We start from the raw sequence: 12701 nt of genomic DNA, 5'->3' as shown, positions 1-12701 counted from the left end.
TAAATCAAATGCTGCAAATACAAAACAGTCAAGATACCATTAGAGTTTTTATCCCATATAACAATATTGTAGAACAATTTTATTGCTGCCATAATGATAATTAAGCAACATCTTCCATGTTCTTTCAACAATTAAGCATTGTGTATTATTTCAGAGGCAACGCAAAAACCTCATTCTGTCTAAAAATAAATGTCTGACACAATGTGCAGCAGCATGAAGCAGCACAGCAGTGTCCATAGTTGTCTTTAGAAAATATTCTCCATCATGGTCCCTTGTGGTAGGGTGTTACAAAGTATTACTCTTGATTTTTTCAGCCTTTATGACATAATTGTGTTGCAATTCCTAATAAAATGCAGTTTGTAAAGGCTGTATGTACTACACTCCCTCACATCATCTTGTGCAATGCATCCATCTAGTTTCTAACTGCTTCTTCCAATTCAGGGTCATGGGGGAACAAGCACCGAGTGCAAGGCAGGTGAATACCCTAGATAGGACGCCAGTCCAGGGCACACAAATATACACACATGGTGTCACAATCCTCCTCCCTCCTCTTAAGGGCGCTCCGACCCTTTCGTGTTTAGTTCATTACGTGCACCTGCCCCCTGTTTGTCCATCATTACTTAAGGCGGGCGCTCCCACTATGCCTCGCTCTGCTCTGCCACAAGGCCTGCCTATTCCCCGTGCTCATGGGTAGCCCAAGGGCAGGCCTTATTCCCCGGCATTGTAACCGTCTAAGTCCTGGCCTTGTTACTCCATTTTAATTCCTTGTTCCGGTTCCAGATCCCGTTCCAGATTTTAACCCTGTCTGTCTCGAATGGATCCCCCGGTTCCTGGACTCTGGACTGCGCCCCAGTTTCACCCTTAGGACTGTCTGGATTGTTTGCCTTCGGCATGCCCCAGAGCACAGGATCACGCCCCCAGAGCACAGGATCACCGCTGTCACTGCCCCCCTGTCTGTCAACCCGTCCTAATCCTGCTGTATCTTCCCCTGATGTCCTTCTCCACTTACTTCCGGGTTATACCGTCTGCACAGGGTCCTGAACTACGCTTACACATGGGCCAATTTTCCAAGAAGCCAATTAATCTACCAGTATGTCTTTGGATTGTTTGGGGAAACTGGAACACCCAGAGTAAATGTACCTAACATGGAGGGTGACGGGACATACAAACTCCACACACATAGTACCCAAGGTCCAGACTTAAACCCAGGGCCCCAGCGATACGAGGCACCAATGCTAACCACTGCTCTACCATGCTACCCCTGACATCAAATCTGATCATTCAAATTCAGTTGACAGATTGAAGAGGTCAGGGTGAAGCACAGAGAATGGTTTCAATTAGTAATATAGCATACTCCTGTTTATAGTTATCAATATTTTCCTTCAGTCATTTTACTTAATATATTAATTTTTCATTCAATAATATCTAAATATATATCTTTAATGCCCGTAAATCAATATACATTCTGGCATAAATCTTTGTCACTTAACTAAAACTACTTTCCATAGTAGTATGAATGTTAAAGTCAGAGCACAATTTTGCACTTTGGGTAAGAAAAACAAACAAACAAACAAACCAAACTAAATAATCTATGGCATCCACCCATGCTGTTTCTGATATGGAATCACCACCTCAAGAAAGATTTGGTAGACACATACATCTGTCCATTTTCTAACCACTTCTTCCAATTCAGGGTTGCAGAGAGCCAGAGCCTATCCTGGCAAGCAATGAAACAAGGCAGGGTACACCCGGGACGGGACGTCAGTCCATCGCAGGGCACAAACAGACACACACACTCACACCAGGGCCAATTTCCCAGAAGCCAGTTAACCTACCAGTACATCTTTGTAATGTGGGAGAAAACCATAGCATCCAGAGGAGATGCACATGATCACAGGAAAAACATAAAAACTCCACACATGCAGCATCTCAGGTCTGGAATTGAACCCATGGCCCCTGCGCTGCAAAACAGCAATGCTAATCATTGCACTCCCATGCAACCACTAGAACCCAGACATTTTCTTGTAAAATTATTCACCTCCCTTTCAAAGATTGTTCCAGTTTGGTAAATTAAAAATAATGTGAGCACATTTTTGAAAGTGAACATTTTTAATCAAAACTTGAATGTTCCAGATCAGTTGTGTCCCAAAGCTGGGCGCCCATGTTATATGATTTGAGTGTGTCGCAATTTCTAATATATCCACCAGATGGCATACGATTGTCATCCACTTTTGGCGACTTTAAATAAGTTATAACTACAATAGAAAAGATACAGTAAATTATTTATATCAGTTATTGTTTTAAACTCCACATTTGCTACAGATTTCTTCTTCCTTTTGCATTTTTCACACAGAGGTTTTCCAAGGCTCCATATGGTTTTTAATACATTTTACTGCATTGCCAATGCATGCAAACTGAGGTAACGATTTTTAATTGTAATACCTGCAACAGAAAATTCATTTTTCTTTCCAAAGCAGTGCTTACTCTTTGTTACTTAGATTATCTCAGTCTGGTTGTTAACAGTTTGTCTCCACACAGCATTTTAAATAAATGAAACACTTAAATGTTTTACATTAGGATACAATCACTAATTCACCAATAGGTCACTGACATTCAAGTAGCTATATATCAACACTATGATTGTTAAAATATTTATATCAACATTCTATAATAATACAGCAATTTAAAGAAATTCTTTAACCTAACATTTTATTTTGCATTCTTTATCAATATTGCACATAATATTGTTCATGCATACCTATCAATAAATTATTCTATAGCCTAGTGTTTCAATATACAGGGACATCAAGAAAGTTTTGGTCATTTTATTTGATCATGTTTCTTCTCCAAAAGATGTGGGGTTGGTACTATTACAACAGTAAATGTTATAATTTTGTTTTACCACCTTACCAATTCTGTACTTTGTATTCTGTACTCTTTATTGGGGATAAAGGTAAAAACAAGGATCTCCAAAGTGAAAAACCCAGACATACTAGGGCATTGCAGAATAGCTGTTGGATGCCACAGCACAATTTAAAAAACGATACAAGCTCTCAATGTGGATTGAGCAAAGTTAAACAATATTCCTTATAATACAGTATTTCTTGATTCTGTATGTTGTATTGGTTCCAAATATTTATATTATTAATAAACATTATATGCAAAAAAAATAAGTCCTTCCTCGAAGACTCTGTTTACAATGTAATCTATTCAAGCCTTTGGATATGTGACTTGTCTTCCAAAAGTCGAACAAAGACACCAAGGAGGGTAGTGATGTTCAAGTAAAACAAATATGCACTTGACAGAATTTTAGGGAAAAGAGTTCCATCAAAAATGTAAATGAAAAGTCCATGGTTTATTTGAATTGAATTTAAATCAATTTTATTAAATTAAATTGAACTGAATTAACCTCTATTGCCCTAAGGGCATTTGTCCTGCACAACCAGAGCTCATAAACATATTACATATACAACAATATAACAATACAACAACAGTACAATACCATACAAAACAACAATATACTGCAAAGCACTCTTTAAAAAAACAGACAATTTGCTTATAAAGAATCTAAATACCATAATAATAAGATCCCTACGTGCAAACATGTTCTCTTAGTCTTTATACAGGGATGTGATACAATACCTCATCCCAGAGGGTATACTCTAAAAGGGGTGGATGAGAGGAATCATCTCAGATTATATGTGCAAGATTAATAATACTGTTTGTCACTCGTTAGATATGTTATTGAGTCTAAGAATGCGCAGGTAATCTTGTCACCAGTCTCTATCACTTCACTCAACTTTATTTTTGTTAAGCAAGAACAGGGCACCTCCCCAGATTTTAATACAAAAGGTTTAAATGTTCTGAATAAAGCTCTTATAAAAAGTGTCAACTTTATGCTTTCTACATTACAACTCCTTAAAGTCGTAAAAATACAACGTTTTTGAATTATTCTGACACTTATAAGAAAAATGATTTATCTAGTTACAAACATGAAACTGACCACATCTATTTTAGATTCCATTCCCACCACTTTATTTCAGTCCTGTTTCTCTTCTCTCTGTCCAACTGTCCTCAATATTATAAATGAATCCTTGAGCACTGGCGTTGTACCAACGGTCCTCAAAACTGCTGCCAATACCCCTGTGCCAAAAAAGCCTAACATGGCTCTCGACAATCTCGACAATCTCTTGACAATAATTTTCACCCCATCTCCAAACTTACCCTTTCTTGCAAAAATTCTAGAACGCGCTGTCACATTTCACTTACATAACCACCTCATGACAAATAACCTTTTTGATCCTCACTAACGATCTTCTAATTGCTTCTGATTCTGGTTCTCTTTCGATACTCGTCCTTCTTGATCTCAGTGCTGCTTTTGACACTGTTGAACATCTTACTTTCTCATCTTGAGACTGTGTTTGGAGTTTCTGACACTGCTCTCAAATGGTTCAAGTCTTACTTCACTGTTCACTGTCACTTTGTCTCTCTTAATGGATATAGGCCTGAAATTGGTCTTGCTAAATCTGGTATTCCTCAGGCCTCAATACTGGGCCCCTTGCTCTACAGCATTTACATGTTTCCACTTGGTCAGCTTTTAAGATCACATGGCCTCAGCTATCATTTCTATGCTGATGATACTCAAATATACATCCATACCAAACATGTCACTGATGTGGCTGCCTTTATTCTATCTAATTGAATCTCTGACATAAAAACTTATATGACTCAAGACTGAAGCCGAAACTTTGTGTTGTCTCTCTTTTCTTTTCACCATGGAATAAACCTATTACTTGTTACTTTGCAGACTACACAAGCTGATGCAGCTACTCACCTGAAAGACTGAAGTCATGGTTATTGGCACCCCCCATCAACTTCGTAAAGCCAATCCTGTATCCCTACAGTATCTGTAGATGGATGTGTACTTGAGCTTCAGTCTAAATTGAAAAACCTTGGTTTGATATTCGATTCTGGCTTAACATTCGACCCACATGTGAAGCATATTGTCAAAACATCTTTTTTTCACCTCAGAAATATTACTAAACTACGCCCTATGTTATCACTAACTGTGGCTGAAAAGCTGATCAATACATTTGTGTTCTCTCGAATTGACTACTGTAATGCTCTACTCGCTGGGGTATCTAAATCTACTTTGAACGAACTGCAGTATGTTCAAAATTCGGCAGCCAGAATCCTGACCAGGTCTAGTGCAAGTGATCACATTACTCCTGTCCTGAAGTCCTTGCACTGGCTTCCTGTCAAATTCCGTGTGGACTTTAAAATCCTCATGCTCACCTATAAGGCTCTGCATGGATTGGCACCTCAGTACCTGTCTGAACTATTATCGCCCTTCTCCCCACCTCGCAACCTTTGCTCTTCTAATTCTGCTCTCCTTACTGTCTCCCAAGCCCGTCTACATTGAATGGGTGACAGAGCCTTCTCCTGTTATGCCCACAAGCTCTGGAACTCTCTGCCCAAGGATATCAGAGAGTCACCTTCTCTAAACCTAAGACTCAAAACCTTCTTCTTTAGAAAAGCCTTTACTTAACTGGTTCCATTCTTTACCACTCTGTTTCTAGTTTTCTTAGTACCACCATCTACGGTCTCCTCTGTGTATTGTAATTGTGTTTTATCTTGTGTATTCTTTTTATTTATTATTGTTGTCATTCTGTAAAGCGCTTTGAGAAGCCACCTTTAAAGGCGCTATATAAAATAAAGTTTATTATTATTATTATTATTATTATTTTTTATTAATCTCCTTCTGTTATTTTTTCATCATCATTCAAAAGTCCAATCATGGCAACATCATCCACAAACTTAATAATCAAACAGTTGTCATAGTGGCTTACACAATTATTAGTTTACAATATAAAAATCAACAGGGACACCACACAGCCTTGGGGTACCCCAATGCTAGCGCTGATGGTGAGAGACTTCCCCAAGCTTACTCACACACAACAAAAGTGTATATATGGGTAAGTGTACAATTCAGTCCCATATCCAAAAGTTTCCGTACCAACCTGTTTGCCTGAATAGTGCTACTGTACATGTTAATGAAAAGTCATGAAGTTTCTAAATGCTTGTACTCATGATTTAACAAGGTCACAGTCACATTTTCAACTCCTTGTTTCACCCTGAACGCAGACTGATAGGGTCCTCAGGTGAAATGGTTACCAAATGAAGATGGAACAAAACAATTTGTTCAAAACATTTAATTGCTACTGAATTTAGTGCAAACTCTGGGTAGAATTGCAGATGGTTTCCACAAACTCTATAAATGTGTCCAGTGACTTCTGACAATGTGTACAGAATACAAGACTAAGTTGTTCATGACATTTCTGCAAAATATTCCTTCTAGTTTACCAGGACCCATTGATTTTCAAGAATTTGTTTACGACACTTGTCCCACGTGTTCAGATGTTATAGTAAAGGGGGGTTGAAAATGGGTTCTGTTGGCTCTCTATTCTCTAAATAATATTCAGGTTATTTACAGTATATGGTGGGACATGTGCTCAAGCAAGCTACAGGTATTACTATACGGGCCTGGCCAATCATGGTTTTGATCCCAAGCCACTTCTCCTGTGCATTTTTAACTGTTTCTCTTAACTTAAGTCTGAATTTTACAGTTTATTTTATTCTCAACAAACAGTTCAGTGTATGTCTTTCACTTTATTCTTAGTTTGTTAAAAGTTTATGGATAAGGGTCTTTTTTGATAATTCTATTCTAATTTTATTTACTGTATGCTCCAACTTGTTTTCATTCAGTTGAAATAAACTGGAGCATTTGGACTTCATTTAAGTTTCTGTGCTGGAGCACATGGGAGATGTCCAGATACTGTAGAACTCAGGGATGAGTGTAACATGTCAACCATAAAGGTCATGGTCATTTTAAAATCCAAAATGAATGAAATCCAAGTTTCTGGATGAAGAATTGAGCAATTTATTTTACTTGGCTGAAAGCCACAAAACGTACTGATCTGGTTCAGATTACATCTAACAGGCATCTCTCTTGCATTTAATTATTTACAGTACTAAGGAATGCTGAATTGTAATTTCAGGTCAAGGGCAAAAACTGATGCAATCCAGACTGAATATGCTTGTGACAAACAAATTTCTAAATTTAAAACTAGATAGAAAGGGGCTTTAAAATATCAGTTACAGTCTGGAAGATCCACTTTAATTCCACAGTTTAAAGACACACTGATACAGTAGGTTGATTGATGTCTGGGAACACTGGCCTGGTGTGAGTGTGTCCTGTTTAGGGTGCATCTTTACTTGGAACCCTGTACTTGAGAATGTGGTTAGAAGATAAAAATGATCAGACAGTAGATATCCTTGTGTAACTTACTGTGATCCCTTAGATTTATTAACTGGTGGAACATTCTTTTGCAGCAAGGAGCTCACAGAAATCTTTCTTGTAACCATTGATCAGTCTCTCATAATAGCCCTTATGAATTATGGCCCATTCTTCCTTACAGAAAGAATTCTAGCTCATAATATTTGAGGGATTCCTTACATGAACAACTTACTTCAGGCCCTGTCATAACATTTCAGTGGGATTTAGGTCCAGACTTTAACTTGGCCCATCCACAATGCAAATTTTCTTCTTCAGACATTCTGTTTTATATCTGTATTTTTAGGATTATTGTCATGCTGTGTGACCCACTTTTGGCTCAGTTTCAGCTGCTGAATGAAGTGCCAGACATTCTCCTCCATAATTTGCTGATACAACTCCTGAAAGAAAGCTGTCAGGTTATTAAGAATCAAAGCAGCTCCATACCATGATACTCCTACCACAAGAGATGAAGCTGGTCCTTCTTTTGGAAGGCAGTGTTCTGTTTTTACAACACAGACTGTGTTTCATTTGAGCCATAAAGTTCAGCTTTCTTCCAGTTTTGATTTTCTGGGGTTAGATAATGGAAAATAATGTGTATTGCACATTTGCAGTGAAAAAGCTATTAACTGCACTACCACTGAAGAAGAAGCAGAGAACTGAGACTATTTTAAAATCTGTCTTGGTTACATAACTAAATCTTCTCACATTCACAGAACCTCAAAAAATGTTTGTTAATATAGAAAACATCTTTTCTTACAGCTGAACCCTCTAATCGTAAATTATAAAAAAGCCTCATAGAAATAATGCCAATATCAGAATAAAAGGTCATATTTTGTGCAAATTTCAAATGACAGTGGTTTGGCAGTGTATAGTTACAATATTATGTTTCTTTTGCAGTTAGTTTGCATTAGCTACCAAACTCAGTTCATTTGTACCATGATATTAGCCAAAGAAGTGCAAAACATTTGTTTTACTACTACAAATGTATCCAGCAATGGTGCACTGAACATAGACAAAAGGCCAAATTTTATTCCTCACATATATTTCATTGTGCAAAACTCCTTACATCTTTTATGCCATTTTCAATTGCTATAGATTACTGTATGTGTAATTGCTAATTATTCTGTCTTGTTATTTAACTTGTCTTACTTGATGTTAACTATGTATAACGCCTTGAAATAACACATAAAGAAGCTTCATAGCAATATTTTACATGAGTTGAGTTACTAAAACCAATACTTGGGGCTTTTCATTGTCATTTGAAAGCTTTTTTAGTCTGACTCTGTTTAGGCATATTATAATGAAAAACATTTCTGTGGCACTGTAGTCTCATTTAAGAAAAAAAGTCTTTAAAAACATTTTTTGGATGAGAGCTACAGACTTGTTTTAAAAATTAACATACTGTAATGTTATGTCATTAGTGATCTTTAATTTTATTCTTTATCTAAAAAAAAAGAAAGGTTGATATATATATTGAATTTTATTCTTATTCTTATCCTTATGCAGGATTCCATAAGTCCATTGCCACTATTGAATCATGTACCTCACTCCTGTTACATGTTGTAGTATTTTAAATTTAATAAAATGCTCCAATACTAGTTACTGTGCACACATCTTCTAAAACAGTCTACTTTGTGCTTTTTCTCCTAAAAACCTGAGAGGATTTTATTCACAATAAGTGGTGATTTTAATAAGTAACATGTTTGTAAATCAAAGCATACACATCTATTTATAGCAACAACAATAATGCTGTATATACAATACACACAAGAGTTAATACAGTGCCTATAAAAAAGTATTCAGCCCCCCTTGGACTTTTTCCACATTTTATTGTGTTACAGCATGGAACCATTTAACTGAGAATTGTTGCCACTCATCAACACAAAGTACTCTATACCGTCAAATAAAAAAAAATCCAGACATTTTACTAAATTAAAAATAAAAAACAGAAAATAATTGAACTCATAAGTATCCCCTCGTATTTAATACTTGGTAGGACCACCTTTGGCAGCAATTACACCTGTGAGTTTCTTTGGGTAAGTCTCCCTCAGCATTGTACACCTTGACACTGGAATTTTTGCCCATTCTTCTTGGCAAAATTGCTCAAGCTCCATCAGGCTGGATGTGGACCTTTTGTGAACAGCAATTTTTTAAGTCCTTCCAGAGATGCTCAATTGGATTGAGGTCTGGGCTTAGACTGGGCCACTCCAGGACATTGACCTTTCTGGTTTTAAGCCACTCCAGTGTGGCTTTTGCTGTATGTTTTGGGTCATTGTCCTGTTGGAAGATGAATTGTCTCCCAAGTCCAAGTGCTCTTTCAGATTGCAGCACGTTTTCCTCCAGGATTTTTCTGTACTCAGTTCCATCAATTTTTCTTCTATCTTTGGGTTTTCCAGTCCCTGGTGCAGAGAAGCATCCCCAAAGCATGATGCTGCCACCACTATGTTTCACTGTAGAGATGAGCAGTGTGATGTGCTGTGTTAGGTTGTTCAAAGTTCAATTTTGGTCTCATCGGACCATAGACTCTTCCTCCAAAATGAGTCTTTCACACACCTTTGGGCAAACTCCAGCCGAGATGTAATATGAGATTTTTCAACAAAGGCTTTCTTCTTGTCACCCTTCATACAAGCCAGATATATGAAGTGGACATGCTATTGTTGTCTCATGCACAATTCCTCCCATCTCTGTCGTGGAGGACTGTAACTCCTTTAGAGTTGCCGTAGGCCTCTTGGTGGCCTCTCTTACTATGGCTCTTCTTGCCCGGACACTCAGTTTTGGAGGACGGACAGTTCTGGGCAGATTCTCACTTTTTTAATTATGGACTTCACTGTGCTTCGAAGTATATTCAATGCCTTGGAAATTTTCTAATATCCTTTCCCTTGGTATGTTTCAAGAACCTTGTCTGGGATCTGCTTGGAATGTTCCTCGATCTTCATGGTGTAGTTTTTCCTTGGAAATGCACTAACTAAGTGGGGAAGCTCCCAGACACCTCAACTGCACACAGGTGGACTCCAATCAAGTAATTAGTGACTTGGAGAAGAGAGATGGTTACTTTCCAGGTAATTTACAGTAAGTGTTTCGAAGCAAGGGGGTGAATACCTATGCATTCAATTATCTCTGTTTTTTATTTTTAATTAATTTAGTAAAATGTCTGGATTTTTTTTCACTTTGACATTATAGAGTACTTTGTGCTGATGAGTGGCAAAAATTCTGTTAAATACATTATGGTTCCATGCTGTAACACAATAAAATGTGAAAAAGTCCAAGGGGAGTGAACACTTTTTATAGGCATTGTATAACATCAGTAGTACATACTGTAAAAGCTGAACCTTATGAAAAAAGGTTCAATTGATTAAATAAAGATTAGTTATGCACAGCTTTCAAATTGTTATAGTAAGAAATCATTTGGAGATATGTCTATCTTAATTTGTTCAAATGTAGGTGTCTTCCCAGACTATTGCATTTTATGTATATAATGACAAACATGTATAATGATTAAGTCAATGACAACAATATTTTTAATTTTTTTTCAATGGGACTAAAAAGTCACAGGACATCTCTTTATTATATAATTTATGTCATGTCATTTGCCAAACCGCTTTATACCACACAGTGTTGCAGGAAGCCGGAACCTACCCGGCAAGCAACGAGCGCAAGGCAGGGTACACCCTGGTAAGGGCGCTAGTCCAACACAGGGCCAGTGCATCATACATGGGGACAATTTGGAGGCCATGGTAAAGGCCAATGGGGGAAATGTGGCCCGGACACCGGGATAACTCCTTCCTCTTATCGAGAAATGCCCGGGGATCTTTAGTGAGCACCGAGAGTCAGGACCTCGGTTAAACGTCTCATCTGAAAAACGGCACCCACTACAGTATAGTGTCCCCACCACTATACTGGGGCATTAGGATCCATACAGACCGCAGGGTGTGCGCCTGGCAACCATACAGGTAGCTTCCCAGGAGGTCATCCATCCAAGTACTGACCAAACTCAACTCTGCTTCACTTCAGTGAGTAGCCACTTGAGAGCTGCAGGGTGATACAGTTATATTAAACGTATATAATTTATATTAAAATTATATTATTTTAATATATAATCATATTATATAATTTTGCAGATCAAGCCAGAATGTTTGATCAGTAAGCCATAACCAAAACAAATGTTGTTAAAGCTTTGGGCTAGTTTCACAAAATACACAATTATCTTCTTTTTAAATTTTAAATCTATGTACAACAAGGGTCTTTACAGGGTAAAATCAATGAATAATTAACCTTATTGACCTTATTAACCTCCTTCCCCTATTGGTAATAGAATATCTTCTTGACATCATTCATACATTATCCCAGTTAAGGTACGTCCCAAACAAATTGTTCCAAAACAGTTTAATCGACAAGACATTGGCAACTTGCAGAACGTATCTTAAATACTTATTTTACAAATATAACTCAATATATCCTATTACAGTTTCTTAAGAGTCAATTCTTCTCTAGGGACAGCATTGGTTACAATATACTATAGTATTGATCAGACTTAATGGAAGTATATTCATCCGTGAAGTCTGTGTAATTATACAATTCACCACTGCTGCCAATTATGATACCATTTTAACCGAGTTTTCAAAGAATTTCAAAGATTTTATTTCTAAATTTTATATCTTGCATATCTGTGCTTAAGGAGTACTTGTTTATGGAACCTGGGCAAATTTCAAGGGGATTTTCCCTACATCAAAGTTACATTTATTTAACTTTGCTAGGTACATGAAAGATTAAATTAGAGAATGAATACCACATACGTCATACTGTGCATTTCTTATTTAAAGTAATTCTGTGTCCGTTTTATCTTAAGGATAATATTAGATGTTCTAACATTTAAATCATTTAAGCCCCCATCTGCCTGTGTTAAAAAATATATTTTTTAAGGTAAAGGGATTTATTTATCCAAATACAGTTGAAAGGGAACTGCAGTGCTATTTTTATATTTCAGGGTTAGAAAGAATTGTCATTGATGAGTGCATTTCAAACCACAATGAAAATCAAATGTATTACACAGGAATGTTTAAAACCTTCTATTTACATTAAAAAATAGACCAAAATTCTAGGTACTGTATGTGCAATGCCATATTCAGCGATTCAGAAAGCAGCCCTATTACATTGTAATCAAGCAGGCTTCATTGTGAATTCATGTTTTTTAATCCAGTAGAATTGTAATTAATATTTGGATGTATTTGCGGTGAGATGTCTGCAGCATAACCTATACTCATTGTACATCTGGCTTCATCACTCTGTTCTCCTCCTCACCGATCGCTGATGTGTGGTGAATGTACTGGCGCACTATGGCTGCCGTCGCATCATCCAGGAGGATGCT

This window comes from Lepisosteus platostomus, chromosome 1 (genome assembly GCF_059453375.1).
Source record: "Lepisosteus platostomus isolate fLepPlt1 chromosome 1, fLepPlt1.hap1, whole genome shotgun sequence".
NCBI lineage: Eukaryota > Metazoa > Chordata > Actinopteri > Semionotiformes > Lepisosteidae > Lepisosteus > Lepisosteus platostomus.
Note: the sequence above shows the minus strand (reverse complement) of the source record.